The sequence below is a fragment of the Lolium rigidum genome, chromosome 6, assembly GCF_022539505.1.
Source record: "Lolium rigidum isolate FL_2022 chromosome 6, APGP_CSIRO_Lrig_0.1, whole genome shotgun sequence".
In the NCBI taxonomy this organism is placed as follows: domain Eukaryota; kingdom Viridiplantae; phylum Streptophyta; class Magnoliopsida; order Poales; family Poaceae; genus Lolium; species Lolium rigidum.
The window spans coordinates 65,263,324-65,275,562 of record NC_061513.1 but is presented as its reverse complement, the minus strand read 5'-3'; positions in this window follow the sequence as shown (position 1 = coordinate 65,275,562).

Sequence of the window (12,239 nt, the reverse complement as noted above, 5' to 3'; positions counted from 1 at the left end):
TCGAGCGGATCCTCGTAGGTGACCGGCGTGCCGTCCGCCATCTCGGATGTAGATGGCGATGTGGTTGATGTAGACGATAAGTCCCACCGGGCGTACTGGAATGTGTTGACCGCCAAAACCCACCGGCGGGCAGCGGCCTTGTCAACACCGTAGAGCCGGGAAGAGCCTAGAGCTGCGGGCTGGCCGAGACCCCTCCGAGCGACGGCCCGCAATGCTCTTCTGGTCACACGCGGCGATGCGAAGTGCAAGGGCGTGCCACCTGACCTATACCTGGTCGGGAAGGTGATGGGGATGCCTCGCTTAGTTTCCCTGCAGGGCATACATGTAAACATTAAATACGAGCCTCGATCGGCTCTCGGGTTATCTCGTGAATCGGCTCAAAGAGCCGATCCACCCATGATTCGTACGGGGTGCACGAATACTTGGTGGTCCCGCTTGATCAAGATGAAGCTAATGAGATCTACGACGATTTAGGGTTTTCACCGCATAATCGGATCATCCTACTCCGAGGTTGGGCCTCGCGGCCACGCACGGTGCTCGTAAGCCGATCCTAAACAAGGCCTAAAAACCAACATGAAGTTGATCCTCGGAACATCCCGTTTAGGACTTGCGAACGCCACCCTACGTGCCACCTGGATCCTCCCCCTTTGTAAGGCCTAACTATTGCAGATATTAAACTAATCCTTGTAGAAACAAGGAGCAATCGTAACGGATCAGATCTACTAAATAATGATCAAGCGGGTGCCGCCCCCACACCCGAGATAGGCGTGAGGGCGGCTAGATATGCAAGGGTTGCACTACGTAAGCATGCTTAAACGAAGAACAATGCTAACCCTAACACATCTAATGATAACTACGTTGCTCGCCATCAAAAGCGCTTCGGTACGAGCAACGCATGAACAACGTGGAGCTTGTGCTGCCTAGATCGCAAGATGCGATCTAGGCGACATGTCGCTTACCCGATAGAAACCCTCGAGACGAAGGAGTTGGCGATGCGCCGAGATTGGTTTGTTTTGGGGTTGAACGTGAGTTGTTGTTTATTCCATAAACCCTAGATACATATTTATAGTCCAGCGGACTTTCTAATGTGGGCGTGCACTAAACCGTGCACGATATAAACTCTAACTTTTAATCTAGATACAACCTACCATAATTAAAGATACACGGGCAACTCAGCCCAAGTTCTCCGTGCAAGGCCGCTTCGTAGATCTTCCATGTATAATCTTCCAAGCCCATCTTGATCGCGGCCCACCTCCTGATTTAGCCAAAATCCGGTGATAACAGCACCAAAAATGGATTCTATGGCGCATGGGAGGTGCGCCACAGAAACTTCGCCACAAAAATAAGCTTTCTGTGGCGCACCAGCCCATGCGCCACAGAGTTAACGTATCTGTGGCGCACGTGCTCTTAGGTGCGCCACGTAAAAGAGTGCGCCACGGAATTGGTTTGCAGTGCGCCACGTAATTTGCATGTATTATACACGATTTTGTGCTGCCTCCGATACACATGCGGTTTATAGACAGCAATATACGGATATACGAAGTTATATACGGCAACATTCGGATATAATATAAATATCATGTACATTGCACGAGATATAACATAGACATCATCATCACATTACTTAGATCCCGATCGAGATACATATATAGTGGCAAGTGTCAAATGTTTTGCATACAACTCTTAATTCATACAAAATTCACAATTTCGAGATACAAAGTAGTCTTCATCCGGTTCCTCCTTTGCTCCCTCATCTCTACCCACCAGACTCGCTTGCATCGGGGTCCTTCATCCAGTTCCTACTATGATGAAAATGGAAGAAAGTGAGACCAACAAGTCCGATGCACAAGAGAAATGGAATAAATGCCTCATACATTGTTGGTCAACACAAATATTAACATTCGGGGACGGTGTAAGTGAGACCGAGTCCGATGCACAAGAGATTGATATTTGTGCTATCTTACCGAGGCTCACTTACGCTGCTCCCGAGTGTACGGTGACCAAACATTTTAATCATCGGCATTTTGAAAATCTCAAAGCAAATGGAATGACAAAATGGAATAAGTGCCTCATACATTGTTGGTCAACACAAATATTAACATTCGAGGGATGGCGTAAGTGAGACCAAGTCCGATGCACAAGAGATTGATATTTGTGCTATCTTACCAGAGCTCACTTACGCCACCCCCAAGTGTACGGTGACCAAACATTTTAATCATCGGCATTTTGAAAATCTCAAAGCAAATGGAATGACAAAATGGAATAAGTGCCTCATACATTGTTGGTCAACACAAATACTATGGTCGAAACCATAGTTGCGAGTATACACCGCCGTATACTTTGCAGAAGGGCCCCCTTTCCCCGGTCGGCGTTCCGTCAACGGGTGCTTGACGACACAACAACGCCGATCTGCATCTCCGGCGCGGAACCACCTGCGGTCCCTCGCTGTCCGGTGAACGAGTCCTTGATGCAAAGACCGTTCACGTGCTGGACGAGCGAGAGAAGAAAAGTGGTGCTGCGCGGAGAGGCATGTCGGCGTTGTTGTCTCGTCAAGGACTCGTTCATGGAACGGCGGCCGGGAAGGGGGCTCATCTACAAAGTATATTGCGGCGTATAGGTGACCAAACATTCTAATCATCGGCACTAAAATGGAAGAAAGAGCCAAGTGGTATCTCAACTAGATATCATATGCCTCATACTTTGTTGGTCGAAAGATATATTAACATTCCGGGATGGGGTCAGTAAGGCCAGGTAGGATGCACAAGAGATTGATATTTGTGCCATCGCACCAGGCTCACTGGCCCCACCCCAGAGTGTACAAGTGACCAAACAATTTAATCATCGGCACTAAAATGGAAGAAAGGCCAATGCAATTAAGAAGTAGCTAGTATGAACTAAGTGGATGCCTCATACTTTGTTGGTCGAAACAAATATTAACATCCAGGGATGGAGTAAGTGAGGCCAGGTAGGATGCACAAGATATTGATATTTGTGCCATCACACCAAGCCTCACTTGCTCCACCCCCGAGTGTACGAGTGATATCGACCAACCATCTAATCATCGGCAAGTACAAAAACACCAACAAACCAGCAACCATGGTGACATAAGTCAAGATGCTCAAACACACATAGCTTACATGGAACAGATGCTCCAAAGGGATTATTCATCACTTGGTATATATATAGACCAAGTGATGCTGGCAAAAGAGAGGCCAATCAAGAACCAGTAAATCCAGTAAGTGATAGATATGCCTAAACAAGCAACAACACATAGCATATCCCAGCTAACCAGATGAGACAAGTCTTGGTAGCCAAGCTGAATCACCTAGCACCACCTAGCCTTTTAAAACCATCGAAACGAGTCCTTTTTCTTCAAAGGATACCACAGTGGCATTCATTTACATGATCCCCTACTGTGGATATCTCTATTTTCATCAAAGCCAACAAGAAATAGAAATTTATCATTACTCGGTTGAGTTCAAAACAAAGTCTGGGGTACCATAAGGGATTATTCATCACTTGGTAGTAACCAAGTGATGCTTGGCAAGAGAGAGGCCAAGCCTGAGCTAGTCAATCCAGTAGAGATGGATATGCATAAGTAAGCAAGAACACATAGCCTATCCAAGTTAACCGAGATAAAACCAACCTTGACAGCCAACTTAATAACCTAGCATCACCTAGTCTTTTAAACCATCAGAAACTTCCCATTTTCTTCAAAGGATACCACAGTGACATTCATTTACATGATCCCCTACTGTGGATATCTCTATTTTAGTATACCATCATAAGCATTCCATTTAAATCACACATTTTAGTATCTGTTCTTATCCAAGTTTTTGCCTCAGCCTTTGCATCATTGGCTGAGCCAAGACATCAAGCATCTGGCCAGGGAGCATTCTTAGGCCAACCAAGAGCAACTACAAATATGTATGTATACAAGCCCACCAGTAGCATAGTAGCATACCATAAGCTCACAAGAATCCATCAAGTAAATATGTACAGAGACATAGCAACAGCCATGTCAAACACAAGCACATAGGGTGGAATAACAATGTTTGGTCATCATTTAATCATAGACCAAGTGAAGCCTGGTACAAATGGCAAGGACCAGGAATTTGACCAACTCAAGTCACCATGGTTATGCCAACCAATTGAATAGTAGCATCTTCCAAATGGAACTAGGAAGGAAACCATCCCAGATGATTTACCAAGCCAGCAGTTCATGATCGCAAAGGCCAATTCAACCACCAAACCATCCAAACCACCAAGCCTACACACTTATCATTACCCAACGAGGATTCAAAATGAAGCTAGGGTCCCCAAAAATAGTTGGCATCCATCTAGCTTAAGTAAATACGAGTAATAGAATCATTACTGCAAAGTAGTTCATCTCAATTATCTACATTAACAAGATAAAGTTTCACGAGATAAATGAATTAGTCAATCTGCTAGGCAATAGGGATGCTTGGCAAGCATCATGCATCCATTCATATGCTTTTCAAAGCATAAGCAACCACCAAGTACATGGTGAGAAGCTATACAAATCAAGCAACAACACAGTATATCAAGCAACATGCATAGATAGAGAAAGCGATAAGTAATTATCAACCAATTGGTGATCAAATGATCACCAGAGCTTGCAAACACAAGCCATAGGGGCAGCGGAGGAGGAATTAAGAGGGAGAGGAGGGGAGGGGAGAGAGAGCACCGATGACAGGGGTGGAGGACGAGGTTAAAGATGACGGCAGGGGTGGAGGAGGAGGAGGAGGCGGCGGCTCCTCCACCTTGCCGCGATGGCGGCCCCTCCTCGCGGCGGCCCCTCCTCGCCGTAGGGGCAGCTTGTGCTGCAGGTGGCGGGGATGGGAGGACCGCGGCGGCATGCGCCCCTCGCGGAGGAAGGCGGCGGCGACGGCGGCGGCGACGACCATGGAGGATCCAGGCGACCACGGAGGAAGGCGGCGGTGGCGGATCCAGGCGACCACGGAGGAAGGCGGCGGCGGCGGATCCAGGCGACCACGGAGGAGAGGGGAGAGGGGAGAGGGGAGGGGCTCGGGAGAGGGGAGAGGTGAACATGCAGGGGAGGGCACGGGCGAGATGATATAAGTCCCTTAATTCTGTGGCGCACCCGAGCAGCTGCGCCACAGAATCAACTACTTCTGTGGCGCACTGAAGCACGTGCGCCACAGAAAGAGTTATTTACGTGGCGCGGCACGACATGTGCGCCACGTAAATACCTACGGTAATAATTGGTGGTGGCAGGATGTGGGCCCCACATAGTTTCTGTGGCGCACTACCAAAGCGTGCGCCACAAAATTAAGCTATTTCTGTGGCGCACCCAGAATGGTGCGCCACAAAATAATATTATGTGGCGCATATTTAGTGGTGCGCCACAGAAATAAGCTCCGCCTATAAGGGTTTTCCTACTAGTGATGACATAGATCATAGGATTATAACTTATAGCATCAAACACCATGTTTACATAGGGCAGTACAGAGGTTTGTGAGAGGATGGACCACTGAATACAATGAGGAGTTAGTGATGGAGATGGTGGTGAAGACGTTGGAGGGCTCAGCGAGGAGCACCGGGAGGCGGAGGTGTGGGCGGCGCCGGCGGTGGCGCGGGGGACTCCTTCCCCGCCGCCGGCATCATGGGGGAGCGCCGCCCCTTAGCCTTCTTCTTACTTGAGTTGGTGCTGGTGTAGATGAGTGTTTCCCCCTCCTTGGCTGCTGCCAAGGAGGAGGATTTTCGTGACAATGCTTGGGGCCCTCCAAAAATAGGGTTTCCCATCAATATATAGTGTTGGAGATGCAATCTAGGCCATGGGATGGATACCCCTTTGATCCATGGGCTTTTGGGAACCTCTAGAACCTTCCTAGGACTCCCCTCTGTCCTTGATGAGCCTCACAACTCGTGTCTGGGCCGAAATATCCAGGTATGGAAAGAGTTTGTGTCAAATACGTCACCAACTTTCGGAGTCCCGAGACTGCACGAACCTCCGCAGTAATTATGCTCTGCCGGTTGCATCCGTTGTCCGTTCTGGACGAATAAGATGTCCAAATTGTTCGGTTTGAAATTCTCTACAACTCTGTAGTTTACGACTTTTACATTGGACGTCGTTTTGATGGAGTTTCAAAGCGATCTTTGAAAAGTGTTCAGCAGGGACAGATTCCGGGAAATTCCAGATTTCACCATAATGAGCTATTTCCTTCCATATTTGCCTATTTCCTGCACAACAAAGTTGAAACCAAGAACTTGTGCACTTTTGCAACTATTAATAGGTTAGTCCCTTAAAACATATAGTAATTGATGTAAAACAAGCATGGAACATCAAAAATTATAGATACGTTTGCGACATATCAGCGTGTATAGTCATCCTTCTTCTCGTGTAAGTCATATTGCGATGGTGTGTTCAGAAAACTAAGAACATATTCTTTTTGCTTCTCTGTGTATGGCTCTGGCGCTGGAGGTTTTGTCTTATGAAAATGATCATACGTGTGTTTCGCAACAATGGCCTCATTTTCCTCGACAGTACGTTCGTAAGGACGGGGGGAGGAACCTTTGGTACTTTTGGGAGGGGTGACATCTTGCGGACAGGACTCTTGAAATGCTTCCGGTTGGGAGCATTCCGAGTCTTAGTGGGTGGAGGCGGCAGCGCTGGAGATGGAGATGGACTACAGATGTCGTGGTCGACGTCGTACCCATGGGGTGATGGTGGCGACATGTGATCAGTAGGAGGAGGTGATGGTGGCCTGCGATCACCTGGAGGAGGTGATGGTGACCTGGGACGACTAGTACTAGGGGCTACCCATCCTGGCAGCCTGATGTTCTTCTTTTCCCAGAGAATGATTTCTCCCCGCACCTCTATGAGTGTAACCCCCCATCACCTCCAGGGATTTCGAGCTCCAATGTCTCCCACAACGGTACAACTGAATCCACCCCGACACGAGCATAGCCAGCTGGAATCTGATTGCCATGCCATGTTACCGGCTCACCTTCAGGTCCAAATGCAGGTAAGACATAGCCGACCGCCACCTTAACAGACATGTTCCTGAACACCTCATGGAGATCACAAGGTGTTTGCTCCTTGATTCCATCCAAGGGGTCGCCAGGACCAGCATCTATCATCCTTGTAGGCGGGGCCTCCGAGTCGGCCACACTGCTGTCTCGTCGCTGAGATATGCCGGAGGTATTATCTGGCTGGCGATGTCCTTTAAGTTCATTAATCTCCCGCTGCTGCTGCTGAATCTCCCGCTTCTGCTGGTCTAGTTGCCGTTGGAACTCAGCCATCCGGTCATTCTGCACCTCCAGCTCACGTTGTTTTGCTCTCGCTCGGCTTCTATAAGTCTCAGCGTCATTCGGAAACCCAAGCGCCTACGGAACACTAGGGCCGAAGCCTCTAGTTCGTCCTCCCTTTTCAGGATTACCGAGGACAAGCGTCAGCAAGTCTTTCTCTCTATCGGGAGCAAACTTCAGTTTTCCCGCTTTAATATCAGCAGTCACTTCAATCCATTTTTCCCTGGGTACCCTAACCTTGCTGCCACTTTCAAAAAGGTTCCCTGTCTTCATGTCATATTCACAGCCATGCCCAAGGAACCAATTTCGAGCCCTAGTGTCCCATCCTTCTTGCTGCGGTTGCAGAGTGATCCCATTCAGACTTCATCTCAGCCTCTTGTGCATCCCACTTAGGCATGGCTACTTCGTAGCCCCCTCGGCCCATATGATGGTGATATTTCTTTTCGCTTGCATTCTTCTTGTTTTTCTTTGACAGGTTCACAGCCTCCTCTGATTCTTTGTATTGCACAAATTCTTCCCAGTTATGCTCCTGCTTCGCTAGATAGTTTTCGAATAATGGAGGCTTCTTCTTGGCCTTATAAGATGCCCATAATCGGTTCTTATACGCTCAGAAAAGTTGCCCCATCTTCTTAAGAGCCCATTTCTTCACTAGCGCCCTCTGCTTGGCATTCTCAGACTCAGATCCCAAATTTGGCAAAGTGAAATGTGCCATGAGGTCATCAAAAAGTGTGTCTTTGTACCTATCGGCAACCTGACTTTCGGACACATTCTTGGTCTTGTTCCATTCTCTAATAGTGATCGGGAGACGATCTCTAACAAGAACTCCGCACTGATTTTTAAATGTCACTCTGACACTCGCGGGTGCCACCGGTTGGCCTTTCAGTGATATAGCTTCAATTGTGAAGTGGTCTTTTTTTCCCAATTTCTTTGTTGGGCCTCGTTTCTCCAACTTATCTTCGGAGGCCTAAGAGAATAAAAATTAATTAATTTATATACATATGTACATATAGAATTCCATTAATGCCTCAACTGATCGTATACCTCGTCATGACCGGAGCCGTCGGCTTCTCCATCACCGTAGCCGTCGGCTTCTCCATCACCGGAGCCGTCGGCTTCTCCATCACCGGAGTCGCGGTCTTCTCCAGCTCCGGAGCCATCGGCTTGTCCATTACCGGAGTCGCACTCTTCTCGGTCGGCTTCTAGACCATCGCGGATTATGTCATCGAATAAGTCTTCCTGTTCCAAGTCTCGATGGATTTCGAATGGATCCATTGTTTCTGCAAAAAATTAAATCGATAAGTACATGTTCTAACCCTAACCAAACCCTATCCCTAATCAAACACTAACCAAACCCTAACCCTAATCAAACACTAACCAAACCAAACCCTAACCCTAACCAAACCCTAACCCTAATCAAACACTAACCAAACCCTAACCCTAACCACGGATGGGATAGGCTCAAGGAGAGGATCTCGACAATGCTCACATGAGGAAGCGGGTGTTCGCGAGAGGGAGAGGGTGTCGGCGTCGATTGTTTGCGAGAGGGAGAGGGTGTCGGCGTCTGTTGTTTGCGAGAGAGAGAGGCTGTCGGCGAGTGGTGTTTGCGAGAGGGAGAGGAGAGGGAAGTTGCGGCGTTTCAGAGGTAGATGAGAGGGAAGTTGCGGCGTCGGGGGTGTTCGCGAGAGGGAGAGAAGAGGGGAGTTGCGGCAGAGGAGGCTCGGGTGTTCGCGAGAGGTAGAGGAGAGGGAGAGAGAGGGGAGTTGCGGCGTCGAGTGATCGGGAGAGGGAGAGGGAGCACGGGACGAGGGCGCTTGCGCGAGAGGGAGAGGAGAGGGCCGGTGTCGGCGTCGGGGGTGTTCGCGAGAGGGAGTCGTCCGCTAGGGCTATGTACTAATTAATTTTAAACTAACAATAACTAAATACATTAACTAATTAACTAAATCTGTATACTAATTAACTATAAACTAAATAACTAACTAAATACATATACTAAAAAACTATATACAAGTAATTAACCATGAACTAAATAACTAACTAAATACAAGTAATTAACCATAAACTAAATAACTAACTAAATAAATATACTAAATTACTATAAACTAACTAACTAATTACATAAACTATATATACTAAATAAACTAACTAATTAACCATATACTAAATAACTATTAACTAAATAACTAAAAAATAAAAAAGGCCGAGAGGCCGGCGCTGGTGGCGCTACCTGAGGCGGCCGAGGCGGCGGGGCCGGAGGACCTCGAGGGAGGCAGCGTGGCGCGGCTGCGGCGGCGCCGGAGGAGCACGAGGGAGGCGGCGCCGGAGGGGCTCGAGAGGGAGTGACGGCGCGGCGGCTCCCAAGCGCGCGCGGCAGAGAGAGGCACGTGGCGGCGCGGCAGCGTGGCGGCTCGACGAGGAGAGGCGCCGGAGGAGCTCAAGGCGGCGACGGCGACGGCGGCGGGATAATTCGGCAGCCTGCCGGCGTCAAATCGGCTAGGGTTGGCCTCTAGTGTCGCGGGTAGACGCTCCGCCCGCGACGCGGAGGTTATATACTCAACCCCCTTTTGTCGCGGGCGGTGGCTCGGCCCGCGACAAAAGGCCCCCCTTTTATCACGGGTCGTGCCACCACCCGCGACAAAAGGGTGGGTCTTTTGTCGCTGGTTGAGCCACCACCCGCGACTAAAGCGGGTTTGGGATGATCCGTGGCAATGCATCCAACGGCTCCAGCCGTTTGAATCCAACGGCCTGGAGCCGTTGGACACGGATCAGCATCTGTTTTTTTTCTTTTTCTTATTTGTCTACTTTAACTTAATAAAAACTATTATTTCAATAACTTTTAAATGGTAACTCAAATAGAAAAAGTTTTATATATGAAAATTTGTCAGAAAAATACAATGAACATGAATATGACATCCATATAACTATTTGCATCTCGCATCATATCAAACTTTGATCCATTTCTGTTTCTTTTCTACTACGCACCGCCGGCCTGCCACACGTGTCGCTTCCCCGTGCCACGTGTCGCCGCCGCTTCCACGTGCCTCGCCCCGCCGCTGCCGGAGTGTGACGTGTGTAGCCGTGGCTTACACGTGCCATGCCCCGCGTGCGCTATATAGAGCGATGCGTGCGGGCGCAACCACACGTCGCCACCGCCTCCGCTCATTCATCTCCGGGATGCCTCCACGTCATCGAGGGTCGTCCGGATTCCGTGGCGTTCGAGTGCGTCCGAGCGGTAGGTTCTACGCCGAGATAGGCGCCGGTGGCTTCCGCCTCACCCTCGGCACGTACAACACGCTGGAGCTGGCGGCGCGCGCTTACGACGCGGCGGCGTGGCGCTTTCGGCGGCCACGACGCGAAATGAACTTCCCGGATGTTGAATCGCTAGAGGAGGCGGAGTTCGTCGCGCCAGCGCCATGCCTCGTCGATGACGAGGACCATCGCCGGCACCGCCACGTGCAGCGCAGGATCGCCATCGCCGAGCACGACGAGCAGTTGATGCGCCAGTGGAGGGCGCAGTTCCCCAACGACGTCGACAACACCGACGCGTTCTTTGCTGACCTTAGGGCACAACGCAGGTCCAACAGGCGCCACCGTCGGGCCGTCGCCGAGTTCGAGCTCGAGAACCCAAATACAACTTGGACCGAAAACGACCCTCGGTGGGATGACATTTGGACGGAGACAACCTCCGACGACGAGTAGAGACTAGACTAGTCATTTATCTATTTTATTGTAATTTCAATAAAGTCGTTGTCGGTTCTATTAGTTTAAATTTAGTTTATAAATTCGTTGTCCGTTGTTTTTGTTCAATAAAGTGGTTGACACGAAATTTATTACGATTGAACTGGAATTAAAGTACAGAGCTCAACTGAAAATTAAGATACATGGCAAGATTCGAATGTTGGAGCCATTCAGTCGTAGTCGTGCCTAGCCCTATAATAGTCGCCACTGTAGTCATCAGTCGCCGACGTCATCTTCGTTAGCATCGGGGTCGCGGTTGTCGAACCTCGGCGGGTGAGCACACGTGGGCTGGGATTGAGGGTAGCGCAGGCGGGGGCCACGATAGGCCATGACGCTCTGGAGAGTCTGGCCGCGCCACCACAGCCGAGGCCGGCCTCGTTGAAGTTCGAAGGAGGCGGGCCGTCCTCCTCGTACTTGGCAACCGCCCTCTCACGCCGATTGATGAAGAAGCTGTCCCAAGTGGGGTTGTAGTCGGGATGCCACTGGGGATTCCTCCGCTGCTCAGGCGTGAGCTCGAAATAGTAGTGGTTCGTGATGGCCATCTCGCGTGGCACACCTAGAGGGATAGGAGGGACCGGTACGCCTCCGACGCTCAGGAACCAGCCGATCGCGGCGTGGTAGCCTGGCGGGCAGGGGTAGTTCGAGGCGCAAAGTACCTCCGCCTCCCGGGGTGTTAGACATACGATGGAAGCCATGGGAGAGAGTGATGAGGTTTGCAGATATGAGTCTACATGTGATATGTAAATGGAGGCCAAGCCTACATATATATAGTGGAAAAATGGCGGGAACGTGGGAAGAAAATAGGCGGGAACGCAGTGGAGCGCGAAACTTTCATCCCGGGTGGAGGCTCAAACTGGGACAAAAGACTGGGGGAGGCTTATATAGGAGGGTCTTATCTGGGGGGCTGACGTGTGGGTAACCTTTTGTCACGGCTGGTGGGTGCAACCGGGACTAAAGCTGTCGGCCGGATAAGGATGTGTCGGTAACCTTTTGTCACGGTTGGTGGGTGCAACCGGGACTAAAGCTGTTGGCAAGTAACGGACGCGTGGGTGGACGCACTGCTCGATGAGATAAAGCATGTAGCGCATGACGCCCTATCGAAGGAACAAGACAAAGTAGAATCGGTGTCGTGCCTATAAAAGGAGCATCGATACGCCTTGCCAAGCAGATCAACAAGCCAAGCACAGTTTCATTCCCATGGATGAAGGAAA